We start from the raw sequence: 22489 nt of genomic DNA, 5'->3' as shown, positions 1-22489 counted from the left end.
TATTTAAGATTCACTCTGTATAGTTCAAAACAAAGAAATTGTATTTATTTTGCTGAACAACAACAGGTTCCAAAATTGTTAAAATACCAGAGCAAAAACCACAGCAATTTCATAAAATAATTCTCACGAAAAAATAATTTCACTAAACAACTTCCCGAAAAACTATTCTTCCTACATAATGAGAATACGAATGCAAATTATTTTCCGGTCATACCACACATCCGCCACGAAATAGTTGAAATTCACCTCAAACTAGCACTCATCCCGATTCAGTCGTTGAAAGGCCTCGGGATTCCTCATTCTCAGTGCGCGGAAAACGGATGGATATCTCGCGATCTACTTATTAATGTCACCGAACGAGCCGGAGCCAATTCATCATGCCGCCATTATGCCCACGCCCGGAGTAAAAGTAATGAGTTTCCGGATCTCAATCGTAGCCCCGGAACCGTCACGAATCTTAATATGTGCATTAATATGTCACGGGGAGCGCGAAATCAATTTATTTCCACCTTTCATGGCGAAGGAATCGCATTATTCGTGCGATTCTCGCCGAAAATTCATCATGCAAACGAGTGACGGCTGTGCGCCGTCGGAATTATTTGCCGTATTGGTAGGTCTCAATGACGAATAATAAATAATGCTGTGGTGGTAATGAATTTCCTTCAGAAGCCGCTTTATGAGCGTGCCAAGACGAACCATCCAAATGGATATTGAAACGTCGGGGAAAAATGGAATTGGTTGTTGAAGAAGGTAGAATTGTGGATTTTATTATATATCGGGAGGATGATAGCTTTACAAGGCAACTAGCTATTTAAGATATTTTTATATATATTATTAGTTACATAATATTTTTTATAGTAAACTATTCTAGATTCTATTTAAAAAAATTGGCGCCGGGAGGCACGTATAGCCGCCCATACTAAAATATGTTAATATCTCGAAAACTGCGACTTTGATGCGACTGACTGATTTTAATGTTATTACAAATTTTGTTGCAAATATTATTCCTAATCTTAATTTTAAAACCGCGTTTCGCTAGCTACTGTAATTTTGGAGTTACGATTTTTTAAATTTTTTAATCCCCTCCCATACCCCCTTACCAACCCCCCAGCCCCACCCCCACCAAAAACTAATGGCCAAATTCTCGGGTGCCACAGTATTTTTGTGCCAAATTTGGTTAAAATCTGTTTAGCAGTTTTTGAGTTATCGTGTTACAGACGGACAGACAGACCATGAAAATATTTTGTATTTAGGTCATTTATGACCCAAATAACTCATTTTGAGTGAAATTAAAAAAACTTTTTTTTGCCGATCTTAATAGCCTACCATACCTGTTGGTATGGTCGGCTAAAAATAAACACTATTCAGTTATATTAGGTAATGTTGTCACCTTTACTTTTATACCGGAGAATAGTGTATTTGTAGTAATTTATATTCAAATTAATGCAGACAAACGCGATTTACATATCAACAGGTTGGTTCAAATTAGTCTTTAGGATAATAGAGAATAGAAATGCAAAATTTATCGTAGTCATTCAAGATATATTTGCTTTTATATAGTCTTGTCTGAAGCTTTTTAAAATCAGCAAATATGACGCTATCAAAACTAATTTCCGCTATCACATATTTTTATATTTTACTCAGAAAGAACATAATTTAGAGATAAACATGAAGGCGGGTGATTCAAATCCTGATCCAAGCATGGTTAATTGATTTAAAGTGATTGGTATTAAAAATTTTAACTCAAAAATTATCACATCTCCGGCTGGGTGTCTAAAGATGTCTTTTGAAAACGAAAAAATTGAGGAATATGACATCATTTAAACATTTTTTCCAAAACCATATTATTTTTTGTCCTAATTAGAAAGATTATATCTTTTCGGGTTTGGTTTGGTTTGGTTGTAATTTTATTGGTTGTAATTTGGAATACAAATCGAGATAGAGCAAATTCACCGAATTTTTTTTGTTAAACCTTGGAAATAAAGATTTTCTGAAGTGAAACTTCTTTAAGCGTGATGTGACTAAAGTTCAAGGCCGCGATACGGCCTTGAATGGCCAAAGTATCACGTCAAGGTCGCCAGGCGTCACAAACATAGGATACTGTAAAATACGTAACCAACCGTCCAATCAGATCAAATAAGTAATCGGATGATATTCGGTGCCGGGAGAAAATTGACTGGAGATATGCTTTATTTTGATTATTTTATAGTGTTATGATTGAGAATTGTTATTTATTTCAGATTTTTTTAGTTCGTTTAATTTAATAATTACTAAAACCAGGAGATCTAAAAAAATATTTAAAAATAAAATATAAAAAACCTAATATATTAATTATCTATTAACATGGATTTGGACAATAATAGGTAAGAACACTAATATTCGATATAAAATTGTTTATTAGGTTTTTAGTTTATGATCATTGTGGTAAATAATCTTCATGTTCATTGTCTTTGAATGAATATGAGGATCCAAGTAACTAATCTGAAAATAAGCCAACATATCGTTTGTCTTTTATGTGGTAACGAAAAGATTTTCATCATGAGGAAGTATTACATTATTTAAAAATTGTTGGGAAGTTGATTATTGTCATGGTGAGAGAGGTGAGAGAGTCTAAGCGAAAACCTGTAGTCCTAAGCGAAAAAGGATCACATTGTGTAAAGGTTGGAAAAAGGATCATTTTGTGTAAAACACAAAGTTTATATTAGTTTATTAATGGATGTAAACATTATGTGGTATGTGGTGTGAATATTTTTGATATGCAATTTTTTGGATTATATTCGACACTATTTTTTTGATATGGTAAGTGTTGTAAGATTTTGTTTTTAACTTTCAATAGCGGGTAAATAAGTATGAAAAAAATATGTTTTGTAAAGGATTATTGTTTCTATAACATACACATTGTCACACTAAATTTCTTAAGGTTTTTTTTGTATGTAAACTATGTATTCGTGATTTGTATAAATGTTTTCTTTTTCTCTCAAAAAAAACGTAGATTTTTATGACAAATGAATTGAAATTGTACTTTGTATACTAGGGCTGGAGTTTCTGGTCTTGGGTGTCGATTTTCGTGTGTACGAAGAGTACGGTCAATACACTTACCAAAATAAGATGTACTGAATAAAGACAGAAAGCAAGTATTTTCCCAAGCGCTTGGAATCTAGCATCAGATTAAGTGGTTATGTAATAAATACTTCGTATTTTTGCTCTCTCCGACCTTCTAGATTGCCTATAGGGATCACTCCTATACATGTAAACGCCGACCCAAGGTTTCGCTTGCCAGCAGGGTCGACACAATACTGATAAAGACTATAATGTTAGACGAAACGTTTGGTTTTTTAAACCAAATAAAGATAATGAAAAACCAAATGAAAACTTATGAAAGCTTATTATCAATCAGCGTTTTCCCAAACCTAAATCGCAAGAAAATCTAAATTTTTAGAATATTTAGAAACGAGGTTCAAGAATATCAAATTTTCCAAGACTATTTAAAATATCACATATTATTTTTTATAGTAAACTACTAGACTATTTAAAAAATTATTATGTCCATTTAGTCATGTAAGCTAATCTCGACACCTTTACTTTTACCGGACTTGATAATGGAAAGTACTGGAAGCAAAAATAATGTTACAGTTAGTACCGGAATGAAATCTTTTGAAAAAATTTTTGAAAATTTTTTTAGTTGAAAAACACAATTTCTTGATGATATGACAACATATGTAGGTAGTAGATTAAATTTACAAGAAAGAAAATCCAGAAAAGATCCAGTTGCTCAAATTTTAAGCAAAAATATATTTTTTTTGGAAATTTGAAAAAAAATCAAGTAACTCTTATATCTATAACTTTCAAAGTTAATTTACTCTTAAGTAAAATAACTGTTATTTTGGATTTATTTGAAAGAGACCTACCATCCTGAAAATATTTGCACTTATTTAAGACTCACCCTGTTTAAATTAAATTAAGAAAAATGAAACGCGAAAATCGAAATAAAAGTCAAAAGCATCAATTTGTTTACTTTACATTTCAATTCATATCAATCAAACCAGACCAAACCAAATTTAGAATAGAGTCAGTCCCAAGTTTTTTACATTCCATTAATGATGGAATTTCAATTAGCCAACAAAAAAAACAAATTATTCATGGATGCACGGATAAAAATATTTTCTTGAATTTAAGAGTATGAGAATCTCAACTCTATGAGATTAGAACAAAATTTTTTATTCAGAGATTATTTTTTGCTAGGAAATCGTAGAGAATTTGAAAGCGATGATATAAGAAACTTGCAAAATTTCCACCTCTGTCCAATTATATTTAATAGTATTGTGGACATTTATCTCAAACTAGTACCTTTTTTATTTTTTATTCCTAACTAGTACATTTTTTATTTCTCCTGGTAAATGATGATGCAGTAATTAAATACCATTAAAATAAAAAAAAATCTAAACTAAAAAACCCAGTATTATTACCTTTCTATTCGTCCCCCACAACAGAATCCCCTATTCATCAACACTCCCCCGTTCAAGGGTTAAGAGTTTTCGATTAAACCAGAGGGTGAGGCGTCAAATATCGAAAGAAACCCGCCTCGAATCCTCTCCCTTTCATCCCCCGTAATTTTCCATCACAGATCAGGTTCCTATTCAAACGTTATTTTGCATGTGTTTGTTTTCTTGAGATCGCTTTGCCGCGCGTTACTGTACAGATGGTTTTAATTAATAGTGTTCGAACAGGGGGAACGGTTGAATAGAGAAGAGAAAATGGGACTGGTTGTTGTTCGCCGAACAACAAGGCGAGGTGGAGGAGGTTTGAATATTGGCGGAAAAGCATCGATATGTTTCGAATAAGCGGTTCGAAATAAATCAAGCACAAAGAGGACTGTCTAAAATGGCTAACTATTTGAGTAAGATTTGTGAAATCTTAAACCTACAATTAAGAAATGTTTAAAATAATTTGGATCATGCTATTCTAACTGTGATTCTTTATGTCATATACTGTTTCATCTTGCTGGTCGTATATTCTTCTTCTGCCTTTTCCGTGTCCGGAGGATACCTTCTCCAGTAGCATTTTTAGACACAAAATCGAAATAAAATCTCTGCTGAGAAACATTGCGGGGCAGTTTCGTCACATTTTTGATACATATGTTTTGTAACACAAATCGCTTTTTGTTTCGAAACATTTTACCCAAATATGGTTTCGCTACATAATAGTATGAGAGCTAACAACGTCGGGAAAACAAGTATTTTAAGAAAGCTGGCTATTTAATATATCGTTTACTAAGCTCTCTGAAACAGCATGCGGCCCGTCTGGCTGCCGGTGAACGCTGCGTTCCCTACTGCGCATTGAAAGAAGATTCTATATTTTTTATTATTTCTTTAAATTCCAGTATTGAATATAAACCGAGAGAGTCTCCATAGCGCAGCGCGTAGAGGTTCCGCCTATGAAGCGAGGAGTCAGAGTTTGCTTTGGTTTGGTTTGGTACAGCTACAACATACAGAAACATTGTAACATACGGATTAAAGCTTAACATATTTTTAGATGACTTCTGTTTTAAATTATTAGTTGTAGCTCTTCGTCTAACGTTGAAATGGCAACGGTAAATACGCTTAAAAATATTTATTGGGGCTTTGGAAGCAAGTGGAAATGTTCGTTTTATTCTACAGCTTTTATTCTGGAGCTTATCAAGCCATTCCTGTCAGGGAAAAATTCGTTACTAAACTTGATGTCCAACATTACTGTTATTTAAGCTTTTTCCTCATTTTAGGTAAATTCAGGGGTAGATTCAAATAAAAAATAATTCTTTCTTCACTCATTATACATAAAAAAGTAATTAATTATATGATCATTGTTTATTATTCAGGTGCGATTTGAGGGAGCATCTAAAAATTATTTTTTCTTTATTATCGATATCTAAATCAATTTGCATTAAAATATATCTCAAAACTGTTTGTGTTGTCAAAAAAAACCTAAACCATAGGCCTAAACATTTAATTTGACATTTGTGTCGACGGGGAGTTTTAACATACTATGATTATAAGAGCAGTAAGAATGTAAATAATATATCAAAAAAAGTATTGATTAGTGAAAATATTTAAAAAAAATTATGCTACATCAAAGCGTACTAGATAATAATTATAATCCTTTTTTATCTAGGAATACAATAAGGAGGAAACAAACTTTATACACTGTTGGAGAAATGAAACGGAACACTCGATTTTAAAAAACGATATTAAAAAACACTAACCGCAGCGTCTATGATCCTAGCTATAAAGCACTTGTAAAAATTAAGGTTATGAACACGCTGCAGTTTAATACAAGTCACTTTTTCTGTATCAGTAAGCATTTCCGCACTCATTTATACAACTTAAAAAAACATACCATAAATCAGGTATATCGACATTATCATAATTTGCCTGTATATGATATGTCGAATTTTGTCTGGTTAGGTTAAGGTTCTAAATATATCTCTTAGTATCTTAATGAATATTTTAGTGTGCGCAACATCAGCAGATTTTAAAGTAAATTAAATGTTACATGTATATAGTTTGTAGAACTGTAACTTGAAATAGAGGGTTGTATTAAGTAATTATACAGGCTTTTAAATAAGTGTAAATATTTTCAGGGCTGGTAGATCTCGATAAGATCTGGGAAAATTTTGCGGTGACCTGGCAGTTCTAAAAAGTTTTCGAAAAATATACAGGACATTTAAAAGAAAATGCACGATTTTCAACATCTGTTTTTAACGAAAAAAACCTCATAGACGAAATATACAACCCCTGAAAATATTTGCACTTATTTAAGACTCACCCTGTATAATGGTGAAGAAGAGAATGGATATGTTTATGAAATTAAAACTGGATGAATTCCACAGAATGACCTAAATAAGCTGAAAGGTATAAAAATATGACCTTTTAATAGAATAATTCTTAACCACCATAAAAAAGCGTTGAAAAATATGAAAAGGGGAAAAAGATAGGAAAAAAAATTATAATACACAAAAAGATAACAACAAGATAGAATCTCGTAGTTAGAGAAAGTAAAAGAGTTTTTTGAGAGAATAAGAAATTGCCCAATATAGAAATCAAACAAGTTTTTATCTATTACAATTCTTGCGGCATATTTACAATTTCCCTTCCGAAAAACTGATAGGCGATTTTATTCGAGCGAAACTCATTGATTTTTTTATTTTTTGTTAGTTACACACTCTTAGAAATGAACTATTAAATAGGACGTTATTAAAAATAACAAAACGAATCGGTTTTAAATTCTGCCCCGGTCTCAAACCCATCCTAACTGCTGGAACAAAAACCAGACACGTCGCCTGCATCACAATTTGCCCGCGTATGAAAGGCCGAATTTTACCTGTCAGCCGACGGACCGTTCAAAATAAAGAAAAAACTACGACGCCACTACGGTCGGTCCATCGGGACGTTCGATGCCGCTGACGTTTAATTCCGCACATCAGGCAGAAGAGGTGCTCTCTTGATTAAAATTTCGAATCTGTGCGTTCACAATGGGTTTCCGTTCGGCACGGTTGCCATTTTCCCTCCGCCGCCCCTGCCGCGTCCCGCGCGCTCTCCCTACCCCCGTAAGTATGTCCGTCTAATCAAGAACGGGCTTTGTGTATTTTGCGACTGATTGAATCGAAAAATTGAGTTTGCTTTTTTTGTTACGTTTCGCGTATCTCTTTTTTGTCGTGGCAAGTTTGCAGGAAACGCGATACAGACATTGACGTGAATAAAATCTGAAATTTCCATTCGGTATATATATTTCAATTCGGCGGGTATTGAAAGGGACTTTTTAATTTTAGTTTTCATATATATATGACAAGGGATCTAGATATAAGAACACAATTGAAAAGCTGACGTGGTTTTAATATGAGTAAAATATTACTTGTATTTAATAATATAGTGCTTATTTATGGTTGCAAACCAAAATTAAACTCTTTTTATATATGTCGACTTTTTTTTCTTTTCCGTTTTTTCTTTTTCTTACATTATTTACAATGGTCATAAGATCTCTTCTGCTAAGTTTATCACATTCAAGATGAGCTGTTTTGACTTTTAACAGAGTTGACATTTGACATATATTCAATATAACTTACTAAAGTCTGTCCAATACGTCAAGGAAGATTTTGACAGACGACATCGAACATTTGGCAGAAATTGTAATTTTCTTTTGAATTACAATAACAAACATCTCTCTCTTTGGCTGCATGAAAACATTCTAAAATCAATGGCGCCATTGATTTTATTATCTAATCTATCTATCTCTATTCTGTCCGTGTTAAAGAAGCACAAAATTTATTTAATCCAGTGCTACGGAAAGGGTTATAATAGTTATCGGAAAATGTGATACTTTAACAATAGCAAAAAATAATTATGACGTTAATACCAAAATAAATAATAACCATCTACCAAAGAATGAAATCGAAGTTATATTACCATAGGAACGCTTTTTGATTTAAGGACATTGATTTTTTTACAATGTGTGGGAGTTTGGAAAATCATAAACGGGGTTAACTATTTTAAAACGAGCAAAAATTTTAACGAAGAATATATTTTTCTCAAAATGTTAATAATAAAAAAGTGTTTCCTCTTGTAAAAAGATTCTGGGGACACACTGTATATCTTTGTAACGTCTAATTTAGTTATAATTTATGGTCGTTATATTATTATATTAAAATATTAAGAGATGGTATATATTTAGAACCTTTAACTAACCTGATTAAATTCGAACTATCATACACAGGCAAATTATGAAAACATTGATTTGGTTTTTGTTATATTATGATATTTTGAAATGGTAAAAAATATGGAAATGCTTGCGGATGCCGAAAACTGATTACATTATACTGCAGCGAGTTGTTTTCTGATAATAGTTGATGCTAGGCAACCTTAATAGTATTGTGAAGAGACATGAATTCCCCATTGAATATCGGAAAAATATACTGGGTATTCCATTTAAACTAAAGGAATAACTTGCTTTTAAAGGTGACCAATGTTCAACATTAATTTTGCCTCACCCTGTATAATTTTTTGCGTCAAGTTTTAATTTGATTTAAAGTACAATAGTAATTTTAAATACATATTAGGCTATACCGGTTAAATTCAAATTTAGGTAACCTTTATTGAAATTTCAAAATTGTTCTTTATTTTTAGAAAATTTCAAATAAGTCAAAAATCTTACATTTCAGTTATATACTTCCCTAGTAAAACTCACCATTATTTTTATCCAAGAATATAGAAATCAATTAATATACACAATAGGGTGTTCCATTACAAAAAACACAACTTTGATGAGTAACTTTTTTTAAGGGTACCCTGTAGAACTAGTATAATTTTAAAAAGTGCTCTGAATTAACCTACATATGCTCACAAAATTTCAATTCAATACAAACTGTCGCTCTCCTTGGAGCCTCTGCTTAGTATGAGAGACTCCACCTTGTATAGTACTAGACATAACCAAATTTTAATTTATTGAATTGCTTACATTCACATTTTACAATTATTACATTCTCCGTACAATATAACAACAAAGCTGTTACAGCAAATTACAGACATGAATTTTATATAAAATGATTATCAATTATTTTAATTCGAAATGAATGGTTGGCGCATTCATTTACTTTAATACATTGAACTTTATTTCACCTCTAATTACTTTTTCTTTTTATTTCCTTTTGTTTCCTATAATTTCAGAGCATTGGCTACATTGAACTGTTACGGCACTTCCATCAGAAGTTAATTTCAAGCCACACATTTTGCAGTAACTTTGAGCAGTAGGTTCTTTCCTAGTACTGAAAATAACTTCATTTTCCGGTGGTTCTGTTGGATCATCGGGGAAAGGAATACAATTAGTCTGTTTTTCGGTGGGTTTCTTTTCCGGAGGGCAAAATTCTTTCCCCGTTGATTTTAAACCACATGTTCCAGCTGTGTCTGCCTCTTCGGTTAAATTTGATGGACGTGTAATTGGCGGCATTGCTTCTTCTGTTGAATTTATTGTTTCTTGTGAACACGTACAATTTGCTGATAAACATCGTTTTAAAGTGAATGTAACAAGAATAGTAGCAATAAATATTTCTCTAAACATTATACAAGAATTTTAAATACTTAAAACTAAATTGAGTAATGACTTTGACGTAATTTAGATATGATTTAAATGAAAGATGAAATCAGATGAAATAAAAGTCACATTGTCAGCTTTATGTATCCGTATAAATATGCCAGAGTGACGTCATTGCTGGTAATAATAGTCCGATACAAAAATCCGTGTTTTTTAGAAGAGGACCTTTTTAATTATTCTAAATAATTTTTAAGGTGTTAACGTTGAAATTAAGCATGGAAGTCACTTCGAAAATTTAGGCATTTTGGTCTCTACATTAAATTATACCAGCCCAAAAAAGAAATAAAGGTCTAAATAAAAAAAGATGTTTTATCTAGGTAAGTAGATAAACAACCAATAAGGCCTTTACGGATAGAGCTATTGGAACTCTATATTCGCCCCTTTTAAACTGTGTTTCAAAAATGCATCGTTTCCGAAATATTTAATTTACCCCCAAAAAAAATCTGCTTTAGGAGCATTAAAATAATATAGTGCTAGATATAACCAAATTTTAATTTATTGAATTGCCACATTCACATTTTACAATTACATTTTCCATACAATATAACAATACTCTTATAGCGTGTTACAGACATTAATTTTATATAAAATGATTATTTTCATTCGATGGTAGATGTTTAATTTAAAAATTGGTAGATGTCTATTTTCTGGATATATGCTTTGAAAATAATCGAATATTTTATTTTTTAACTTTTTCCATTTTTCTCACCTGGTACGGTTAGAAAACGTTAATGTAAGAATTCTATATGCAATTTAACCCCCTTTTTAGGTTATGTTGTATTTTAAAAAAATGCGGAAAATTAAAAAAATCGGTTTTTATTTTTTTTCTCACCCTGTATTTACTCTTTTGAAAAACTCGGCATCGATCCACGCCCAAAAATCTTTCAAATCGAAATAAGTGAAAAAGCTCGATTTTCGCCGGGAATTTTTTTGGAATTTTCCGAAACACAGTTTAAATGGGGCGATTATATGAATCCTTTAGCTCTATCCGTAGAAGCCTCACCAGTCAAACAAGTGGTCAAACAATAAATAGTCAATAGCTAAACAACGATGAATACTTATCGTTTCCGAAATTTTTGCGTTTTTCGATATTGGCAAAATTTCAATTTTAAATCGTTTTCTACGAGTCCTTATGAAAATTTAAGAAACGCAAAATAGGCCATGACGGCGCATAAATGGTTTCTTAGAACTGAAGGGTTTGGTAGATACTATAAAAAAATTGAAAAAGCAAAATTTCCAAAAAAAATTTCTCGGCCAAAGTCGAGCTTTTTTCACTTATTTTCATTTGAAAGATATTGGCCAAAAAAATATATACAGGGTGAAGAAAAAAATAAAAAACAATTTTTCCATTTTCGGTATTTTTTTTAAAATACAACATAACCTGTAAAGGGGGTCAAATTGAATTTAGAATTCTTACATTAACGTCTTCTAATCATACCAGGTGAGAAAAGTGGAAAAAGTTAATAAATAAAAAAATCGATTTTTCTCGAACCAGAAAATCGACAAATCTTTGAAAATAAATATCTCGGAAACTATGAATTTTCGAAAAACAGTTAAAATGGTTCTCACTGAGGCCTCACTGGTCATTTAACTACTTACCGTTTCAAAGAGGAAACATCTTCTTTTTATTTACACCTTTATTATTTTACTATGCTCTCTGGAACATCATGCGGCCTGTTTGGCTGCCGATACCCGTTGCGTTCACTACTGCGCATCGAAAGAAGATCGCTTGGTATTAAGACTGGTATATCGCTTCAACCTTGCAGCAAAATCTCTAAATATGATAATTTCTCAACAAAATCAAAAATACCAGAAATTTTGCGGCAAGGTTGAAGCGATATACTAGTCTTAATACCAAGCGATATACGTAGAAAATATTTTAATGATTTTTCATGATGAGCCTCAGTGAGTATTAACTGCCAACCCTAACCTAACCTCCTGTGTGGACTCAACCTTCTTCTTCTTACAGTGCCATATTCTATATAGAGCGTCGGCTACCTCTCGCATGTACTTGTGATGTGTGTCATCAGTGTTTCACAAGTATACGGGACCTACAGTTTATTGCCGAATCCGAACGGCATTATTTGAGAGGCTGTACAACGCAAATATACTCAAGGTGGTTTGCCATTGCCTTCCTTGGGGTGCCGCATGGCGACTCGTTAGTCGCTCTATTTAGATAAATAAATATTTTTATTTAAATAAATAAAGGGACCGTACTGGTTGGGGATCGAACCCAGGACCTTCCGCTCCGCAGATCGACACACTAACGCTGGCGCTGGAGCTACGGCCGGCCGGACTCAACCTAACCCGCTATAATAATAGGTATATAGGGATATAACCTGGTAACGCATTAAAGAAAAGCCACCGCCGTGACTCAGCCGATCGAAGGTTCGAGAACAATCAAGTTCCACTGGAATGCCAGCATACATACGAGAACATTCTATATCTTCTCTATGCACCTAATGATCTATAGGCTGGATTATTCTAGGCTCTCTGTCTGTGGCTATATAACCCGAAGCCGGTACAAGGAGGACAGAAAACAAACAGATTCGGTCGACGCGTACAATTGCCGCGCTAAATTCAAAATAAATTCTTTTTAGATAAATAGTTGTAAATAAGTTATAAATAGTTATTTAAGTAGTTTTATTGTTATTGTTTTGTTACTTAGTGTAAAATAAATTGTGTTTAATTAAATTAGACTTTCTATCCACACTGAACCGACGAAAAACGTAAGAATATGTATGATTTTTGACCGATAGTTTAGAGTATAAAAGCGACATCTAACCAAGCTGATATTTGCTAAAATCCAATCCTTCGACGTGTCGATGTTAATTTTCGTTCTGTCGATACCACGAATCCCATTATACATCGGGCGACGCTTAATTTTATTAGGTTTTATCTGCGGGATAGCAGGCCCTACCGGCGAACGAGAAAAATCTATCGGCGAAACAGCGCGGCGACCGTTATCGGTAGCCGCGCTCCTTTTCACAAACTGTCAGACGCAAGCGGGGCCATTGTGGGGACGTCTCGCCACCGGAGCCCCATTGTGGCCGTCGACGGCGTCGCCCGTTTTCATTATGTAAGTTGGCGTTGAAGGAGCTTCAGAAATAATGCAGATATCGGAAATGGATTTCGGGGATCCCCGTTCTTTCTTTCGTTCGTCTTCTCTCCACTACGAGCGATTTTAAATGCAATTGCTTTTCATATTTGACAGGTTTGTCCGAACACCGCCGTGGGAGTGTTTCGATTATCCCGAATTGTAAAGTGCGATGCGGGAGTTTTAAATTCCGCTTTATATTTAAAATCGTCGAATATTATTTGGAAAATACTTCTGTATTATGATTAATATAAACAGCAACAACTCTAAACGTTACTATTAAGTTAAAAAAATAATACGTATTGTAATTTAAATTGAAAGTCCAAGACAAAACTCTGAACACAAACTGAAACAGATAGATACCGTAGAGCTATGAAAATGTGGTAGACAATTATTCAGTATTAAGACTAAAATAATTTCGGACTTTTCCTTTATTTATTTATTTTACTTACACGGAGTTTCGGACAGAAGTATCATGACCGTCATTAAGTGTGAACTAATCTAATTTTTCTTGTAAGGGGTGGTTTAAAAACATTCTATAGGCGAATAATAAACGTTCTCATCACCATCTCGAGAGAGGCAATCATAGAGACGAACCTTTGATAGTGTGGGACTCGAAATGTTACCCACTAGAAACAGTCCACCTCCGAGGAACCAGCTGCAGAAGTATGGTCAGCTATTATTCCTGCTGATATTGGGAAGGAAGAAAAAGGGGTTATTTATGAGGTTTTGGGAAGACTATTTTAAAGGAAGGGGGGAGATAGTTAAGTTAATTGTTCAGAAGAATTGTTTTCAGATGGGGATATTTCAAGTTTCTTAGTTCTCGGGATTGTAGTCGAAGACTAACCTAAATACTTAGACTACTGAGTTTATATACTTCTATGGGAGCTCTTGAGGTGCTGTCTGCATAATTCTTACTTTCAAGTTAAAGATAATTTTTATACCTAAAATGATGGTTTACCGATGCGTTCCTCGATCTCTCCAGTGATAGCGAATATACAGTATGTACCTGGATTGTCTTTACAGGAGAGAATTTATTTTATTATTGATTTTCTAAGAAAAAAATGCATTCTTCATAAAGGCTTTTGCATTTTCTAAAATGTTCTAATCCTCCTTATACTTCCAAATATCCATACCCTTTTCGAGAAAAATACAAAAATATGAAAATATAGTTGAATTTTTTCAATGGTCCAAAAGTAAATATGCCTTTGTATTGTAATAGCTTCGTTCGCAGAGCAGTCAAAAATAGTTTACAACTCTATCTACCGTTTGCCGAACAAAAATTTGGAGTTTCCAACTGATTTCCAATTCCAATCGTCAGGACAGTCCATGTATTAATAAGAAATTTTTATTTTTGCGTATTTTTGATTGAGAATTGACGCACGAACAAAAACCAAATATTTTTTTTATCAACATGAATAAAACCATAAATTGTGGCAAACATAATTTATATTTCATAAAACATTTTAAACTTACAATGCTATATTTGAACTCTTCTACACTAGGAACAATTTTTATACCAGAATTTCAGACTTTACACTTAATCAAATTTAATACGACCTTAATAACATGACAACTATACATGAAGATAATGGTAGGTAGATCTCGATAAAAGAAACATATTTTCTCTCTGCCGTTTTTCAAATAAGTCCAAAATAACCGAGTTATTTTATTTTGAAAATTAAAAAAAATATTTTTTTGTTTCAATTTTGAGAACCATTGGATCTTTTCTGGATTTTCTTTCTTGTAAATTTAATCTACCAACTATGTCGCCATATTATCAAGAAATTATTTTTTTAACTAAAAATACCATGGAAGAATGGAAACAAAGTATAATAATACCCACTTTTAAAAAGGGAGATAAAACAGACCCAGCAAACTATAGAGGAATAAAATTACTGAGCACCTCGCTAAAACTTCTGACTAAAATCATTGCGGACAAAATCTCCTCAATAGTGCCAATAAGCGAGGAACGACAAGGATTCCGAAGAAACCGATCAACTACCGATGCACTATTCATACTCAGGCAACTAGTTGAAAAATCCTTAGAATATAACTCTCCAGCCTATCTATGTTTTATAGATTTAACAAAGGCCTTTGATAGAGTCCAACTAAAAGACATCATCACCATCTTGGAAAGCAGTAATGTCTCGAAAAAAACTCACAGAACTTATCAAGGACTTAAACACAAACACAACAACCCAAATAAGAACAAACTTTACCTTAACGCAGCATCTTCGAAATACAACTGGTATTCGCCAAGGCGAGAGTTCAAAAATTTGCCTCAGCCCTCTGTTATTCAACACAATCATGGATCAAGTAATAAAAACCGTCAAGAATACTGGACTAGGATATCGAATTGGAATGCATAAAGTTAACATATTATGCTATGCCGATGACGCAGTACTTATTGCAGAGTCAGAGGACGACCTCCAAAGAATGCTACAAGCTTTTAACAGACAGGCAGAAAAACTTAACATGCAAATTTCCACAAATAAGACCAAATGCATGACCATTACAAAGGAGCCTATTCTACGGTGCAAATTGGTAATAAAAAACAAAACTATTGATCAGATAATGTAATTCGAATACCTCGGATGCAAAATTACAAGCTCAGGATTCCTGGAAGAAGAAGTAAGGAAACAAGCCAATAAAGCTGCCGCAATATCAGGACATCTTAAATTCCATCTAGATTGGAAAAACAAACATTTGAGTACAGAATGTAAGTCAAGAATATACAAAACCTGCATACGATCAGTGATGACATATGGTGCGGAAACCAGAGCTGAAACATCAGTAATAAAAAGAATCCTACGAACTACTGCAATGAAGACCTTAAGAATGATAACTGGATACACATTGAGGGACAGACAGAGAAATGTAGACATAAGAGAAAAGTGCCAAACAAACGACGTTGTCAGATGGATAAGGCAGAAAAGAAGAGAATGGAACCAGCATGTCAATAGAATGGGCCCCGACAGAATGGCCATAATAATTCGCAACAACGTACCCCATGGTAGAAGACCTACTGGACGACCACCTAAACGTTGGCAAGACAGTTGGCAGTCAACCTCGCAAGAGTTGCTTAAACGAGGAGGAAACCGGAACTAAACAGGCGATACGCCTTCTAAAAAAAGAAGAAGAAGAAGAACTAAAAATAAAAAAAATAAAATTTTCAAAACTTTTTAGATGTGTTTCTGGGGTCGAAATATATTACCCTTAAAAATATTTGCATTTATTTAAAATTCACCTTGCATATTCACATTTTTTTTTAATTTTTAACGGTATGGAAATTTGTAAAAGTACAAACGGGATAAACCATTTTAGAACAAGCAAAAACTTTTATGAAGAATGCATTTTTCTCAAACAGTAAGTAATAAAAAATGTTTCCTCTTGTAATGAAAATCCGGGAACTAACAGTATAAATAGAATAGTTCGATACTAATGCCATAAGTACCCCAGTCGTTGAACCTAAAACCTGGCATTAATATGTTGAAGATACCTTTATATTTTTGTAAACTGAATATTCCTTTGTCAATTATCTCAATTCGCAAAGTAACTCAGTCAGTTTTACGATTGACAGAGAGAAAAACTTCTGTCTAGCATTTCTGCATCTTCTTGTCAGAAGCGATTTTGCTATTAGCAGTGCTCTATGTAGAAAATGCACATATAAGGGACAATATTTATATTCTCAGTCAAACCATTCTGAAACAACCAAAATAGATATAGTTCAAATAATATGTCATCGAGCAATCATTATATGCAGTGACCAAAAATCTCTTAATCCTGAACTAAGTAATATTAAAACCGATTTGCTTCAGAATGGTTCTTCTGAGAAGTTTCTCAAAATTAATATATCCAATAATACCAAGTCAGTCTTGCAGACTGACTCATTGATGGGCCAGCCTGAGAGGTCATTTAACAAATTCTAAAGAAAAACAACCCAATGTAACACCATGGTAACTTTTCCGACAAATTCAATGTTTCAATTTCCCAGTCGGACCAGTAAAAGTCGTTGATAGAGAACCGATTTGTCGATAATTGTCACAGAGGATAAAAGTAATAGTCTCGTCATAATAAGCAATACAGAAAATTACAAAAGTATTTCAATAATTCCAATCATATGTAGGCTTGTTTTCAGACTATAACTTATTTTTTTTAATTTCTAAAACATACTTTTATACAATCGTTAATTTTAATGTTTTATTTTTGATACTATCAACCATAAAAAATCGCTTCTCTTTTAGGGTTGAGAGTGCGCATCACCCCTCTTGTCTTTTTACATTGTTCCGTCACTGTGTACGTATTCGCCAATCGGTAAGACAGGCGATGAAACGGATCGTTAGTTTACATTCTCGGGTATCATTGTGGCCTACGCGAACCATTAAAGGCCATTGTCGTTGGAACGGGACAAAAATCTTGCAGCGTTTTGTTAAGGGTTAATGATTAATTATTTTTTTAAGTTTGTAATCCTTTTTTAATCAATTTAAATTCCCTCCGATAGAAACCCGATTATGGTGCAGGGGTATGGGGTGAATTTCGTCTCGGATGGCATCGAGAAGAAGCTATTAATAATATTTTAGACACAATGAAAATTCTTGTACTATCACATAGTGGTGTTATTTATCAAAATCTTTTTTTTTTAATTTGACCCAAGTAGCATTTTTAGATACAAAATCGTAACAAAATCTCTGCTGAGAAACACGGCGAACATTTCGTCACATTTTTGATATAAATTCTTAACATAAATCGCTTTTTGTTTCGAAACATTTTACCAAAATATGGTGTCGCTTCATAAGCTATAACAATAAAGATCTTAGTGTCACAACTTTTTCAAAACTTTTAAGAAACAGATGTAGCTCACATTTACAGATTTCGTACCCGTTTTGTGCCTGAGAAGTTTCCATAATTTATTTGATATTCTGTCAAATTAATATGAGAACATAAAATCCCTTACCGTTTGGATTTTGTTCTGCAGTTTTTGCATTTAAGCATTCATCAAGTTTTTATAGTACTATAATTAAAAAAGCAGAAGAAAGGACATATAGTGAGTACAAATACAGATATTTTTCTAATGTGATTTTATAATAATTTATTATATGCATTACAGATATGATTTGTTTTAGGAATAAATGTAATAACAGCCACTACCCATACCATAAAAAATGCTACTAGCAAATGTTTTTTTTATTTTTTTCTACAATGAAATACATGTTTTTATGTTTTAATTGTGTTATAATAAGTTAATAAAAATGTTTTAATTATTTTAACCTAACCTAACCAGAAGTTTTGATTGGCGTTGTTGACAGGTAACTAGTTCGAAATTTCTACAGAGATAGCGCTAAATCGAAACATTTTGGAAATATGGTTTCTATTCGAAACACGAGTTTGTGTCTTTTTAGACACAAATATGATATAATGTAGATGATTTGTGTCCGAATTCATGTCAATTTTATAAAATAACTAGCGTGTACCAGCGACTTCGTTCGCGTCGAATTAATCATTTGTAATGGTGATGATAAAGCAAAGCAAGAATTTCCATTAACATACAAACTGCATAAAATTTTCTCACATTTACGTCAGCATGAGAAAAAACAATATGGTAATATTATTATATAACTTGGTAATATTTGGGGGGTAGTTTCATCTCGTTGGAATTTGACTTTCGAAAAATCCGTTTGCCAAAAATAAACTTTTTACGTCAAGCACTTTAAGCACAATCGTGGTTAAGAAATACCAAACTTTTTGGAACACCCTGTAAGATTTAAAAACCAAATAAATTATGCTTGTCCAAGCGTTTTCCCGAAAGACTACCCGTTTTTTAAATAACAAATATTGTAATATTTGAGGGGCGTTTTCACCCTCTTGGAATTTGAGATTCGAGAAACCCCTCCTTCGAACCTCTACACCCTAAAGTCAATCTGAAGAATCTTGAATGAATGAATCTTCCAAAAATCAGCTTTTTACGTCAAGCGTTTTAAGCAGGATCGTGATTAATCAATGACCAGATTTTTCGAAACACCCTGTATACATTTTTAAAAAATCTTAAAATATGTAAAAAAACAAAATAATAATAATAATTAATACGCGTTTAAGCGTTTTTTCGAAAACTTGACCGTTTTTTAAATAAAAAATATTGTAATATTTGAGGGGTGGTTTCACCCTCTTGGAACTGGAATTTCGAAAAATCCCTTCTTATCAAACCTCTACACCCTAGAACCAACCTGTATGCCAAAATTGAGCTTCTTACGTTGAGTGGTTTGAGCAGGATCGTGATTAATCAGATGAAGATACTTTGAAGATACTGCTTTCAGAAATACTAAAATTTCTGAGTTACTGACTAAAGAGCGAAGTTCCTATTCATGAGCTTATTAATATTCGTTTACCCCATGGTCACCTCAATTGCTGTTCATAGCGAAAACCAAGCTGTTTTTATTTACCCCAATGTGATGGGTAATTGAAAATAGTCATGGGGTAAATGGAAACACATTAAAACAACTTCAACAAAAATTGGTACTCAAGTATTTACTTAAGAGAATATCAGTTTATAAATAGTTAATTCTTAAATATGGAATACTAAAATTTTTGATCTAGTTTTAGAAATCTAATAACTAAGCGTTTAAATTAAAATGTTTTCACAATTAATTTATTGTGTGTATTCATTAATCTCCCCTTTCTCTTTTTATGCTTTTTCTTTTTATTACTTACCTTACTTGTTTAAAATCATTCTTAAAAACTGTTATCTAACAAAACTTATTGTGAGCTATTATAAACAAACAAACGCATATTGTTACTCTGAAAAGAACCTCAAAAAAACAAAATTAACAATAGCATAAATTAACATACAGCTTTTGATATGATAAATGAATGTGTGAATATCTTGAAAAACGGCTTCGTAATTCGCTTTAATAAATGATGCCGAAAAAAAATGGTCAGGTATTATTGTAATGGTTTGATTGACTATTGAACAGAAGTCCGCGGTATAACAGATGTCTGAAATGACTGATGATTCTTATCAATTAGATTAATGGGTTGTAGGTATTAGCTTGCCAAGATGGCGTATTTGGGTGGAGTTTGTTTTATTGTTATTACTTTACTCTTAGACATATCCGAGGACATATCAGATGCTAAAAAACACAACGGAAAAAAATCATCAAATTTAAAGTGTTATATTTTTATTTATTTTTAGCCCTATTTTTGTTAATTCTATGAGCAAACTGGATATAAATATATTAACTTTACTCGTAAACTCAGTTAACCGAAGGATTGTTTTTTAACCAGCTTTAAAGCAACCTGTGTAATAATTTCGTAGGCAAATTGTACAAAAACATAATTTTTTGGCTTTTGACCATGTCTAAACTGAGCCTTTTACTTTTATCTCATGTTAAAACATGCTTTGGTTAATTTTTAAGGCAAAGTTAACTTGCCACCGATAATTTGCAAATTTTTCAATTACCATTGCTCTTTGATATTATTTTTTTTTATATAACGAGGTGTCTTTAGTGACTGTTGTTCTAATATTATATTCACGCTACATTATAAGCCCCATACTAAAGTAAAAAAACGTTAAAGAATAATGATACACCTTGGTTTTAATTAATAAACATTAGTATCAGAACTAAAGATATTAAGGATATTAAAGAAAATATAACTGTATAATAACAATAAACAAGCATAGATAAAAATTGATAAAACATAATCTAATAGTTTGAATTGCCTCTCTTGGCTGCTATAACTGCCCGTAGAGGTCGGTTCATACTGCTAACGAGACTGGAAATATCATAATGTGTTTTATGTTTTCCCATTCTTCTTTAAGGACTCAGCATAGTTCGTTTAACGAACCTGGTTCCCACTTCGCGACCTCAAATTCCCTGCTAAGCATGTTCGAAACGTGTTCTATGGAATTCGGATCTGTCTAAAATACTGACCAGTTCATATTAGTAGGTATATACTTATATAGTGCACAATAGTCACCAAACCCACCTCATTATATTTAAAAATAACATAAAAAAATAATGATAATTGTGTACTGGGAGAATCGTATTATTCTTTAAAGTCATATACTTTTAATTACTATTAATAAGGTTGCAATAATGAAGACAAACGCCCAACCGGTTTAGTCCATTCACTTGTAATATTGCTGACTCGCATTTATATGTACAATTTGGAATATTACATTGATTTATAATAAAGAGTTAATCGAAAACCATAAACGTTTTCATTATTTAGGAAAATTTTCTTACGAAATTGTTGCACACAGTGTTTTAAAAAACAAATCTTCGGATTAGCCTTGTATAATAAGCCAAATACTAAAGTTTATAAAATATTGAGTTTACAAATTAAGATTGATATATTTATATACAATTTGCTAAAAAAATCATAAAAATAGCGCTAAAAATGAAAAAAAACTATCACTTTTTTTTTTCATCTGATTGTAGTTTTTAAAAGACTCGTTCTGATTTTTAATAAAAATTAATATATTATTCTCAAAATATACTGCATAAGCATAGACAGAGTAGGTATTTTATAAAATAATATAGAAATAATATAAAAAATTAAGCGACCGTGACAGGACTCGAACCTGCAATCTTCGGATCCGAAGTCCGACGCCTTATCCATTAGGCCACACGGTCTCGCCCTTAAAATCCTCCCTGCAACCCTTTTGCCGACGAGACCAGCTGAAAATCACATTTAAATTGTACTTCTAGCATTCGTTATTAAAAGGCTAATGCTTTTTTGGATGACCTTTTAATGGTTAAATTTTTTATAATACTATAGATAAAAAAAACGACGTCCAGTTGGCTTGGAAATGACGATCCACGACATTTACCATACAACTAATTTTACGCACAAAATAAGAGTGAACTTCATCTCCAAGACATCCATGATGCGTTTGTTTTTTTCATATGGAAGAAACACCGTAGAAATTAATAAAACCGGGTGTTTTCAAAAGTGGCTAACCTATATATCTTTTTTTTTTCGATAAAACAACGAAATTTGGTATGTCTGCATATGACATAAATCAGGATTGTATTTTTGGTCACTTCCTGTTTTACCAAAAATGACTATAACTTTTGATTTTAATTGTCACCCTCAACATGTTTTTACTTTATTTGATAGACAATGACCGTCCAAACCGTCAATTTTTCTTTTCTAAAAAATATTTTTAATTCAAAAATACTTTTTCATCTTTTTGTTCTAATTCTTTTGTTTTGTGCATTTTTAGACTACTGACAAACAGCAATATCTCTGTCATTTGAATCAGTGTTAATT

At 32.5% G+C, this 22489-nt stretch overlaps 1 non-coding gene across 1 annotated transcript; it reads right to left on the bottom strand.

The window, feature by feature from the left end:
• Window positions 1-21776: 21776 nt before the first annotated feature.
• On the bottom strand, window positions 21777-21849 carry Trnar-ucg. Its single transcript has one exon. It is a non-coding gene; the product is annotated as a tRNA-Arg (tRNA).
• Between the last annotated feature and the right edge of the window lie 640 nt (window positions 21850-22489).

Source organism: Sitophilus oryzae, unplaced genomic scaffold (genome assembly GCF_002938485.1).
Source record: "Sitophilus oryzae breed Bouriz unplaced genomic scaffold, Soryzae_2.0 scaffold_2026_pilon_pilon, whole genome shotgun sequence".
Classification (NCBI taxonomy): domain Eukaryota; kingdom Metazoa; phylum Arthropoda; class Insecta; order Coleoptera; family Curculionidae; genus Sitophilus; species Sitophilus oryzae.
The sequence above is the reverse complement of the archived record's forward strand: the minus strand, read 5'-3'. Positions and strand labels throughout refer to the sequence as shown.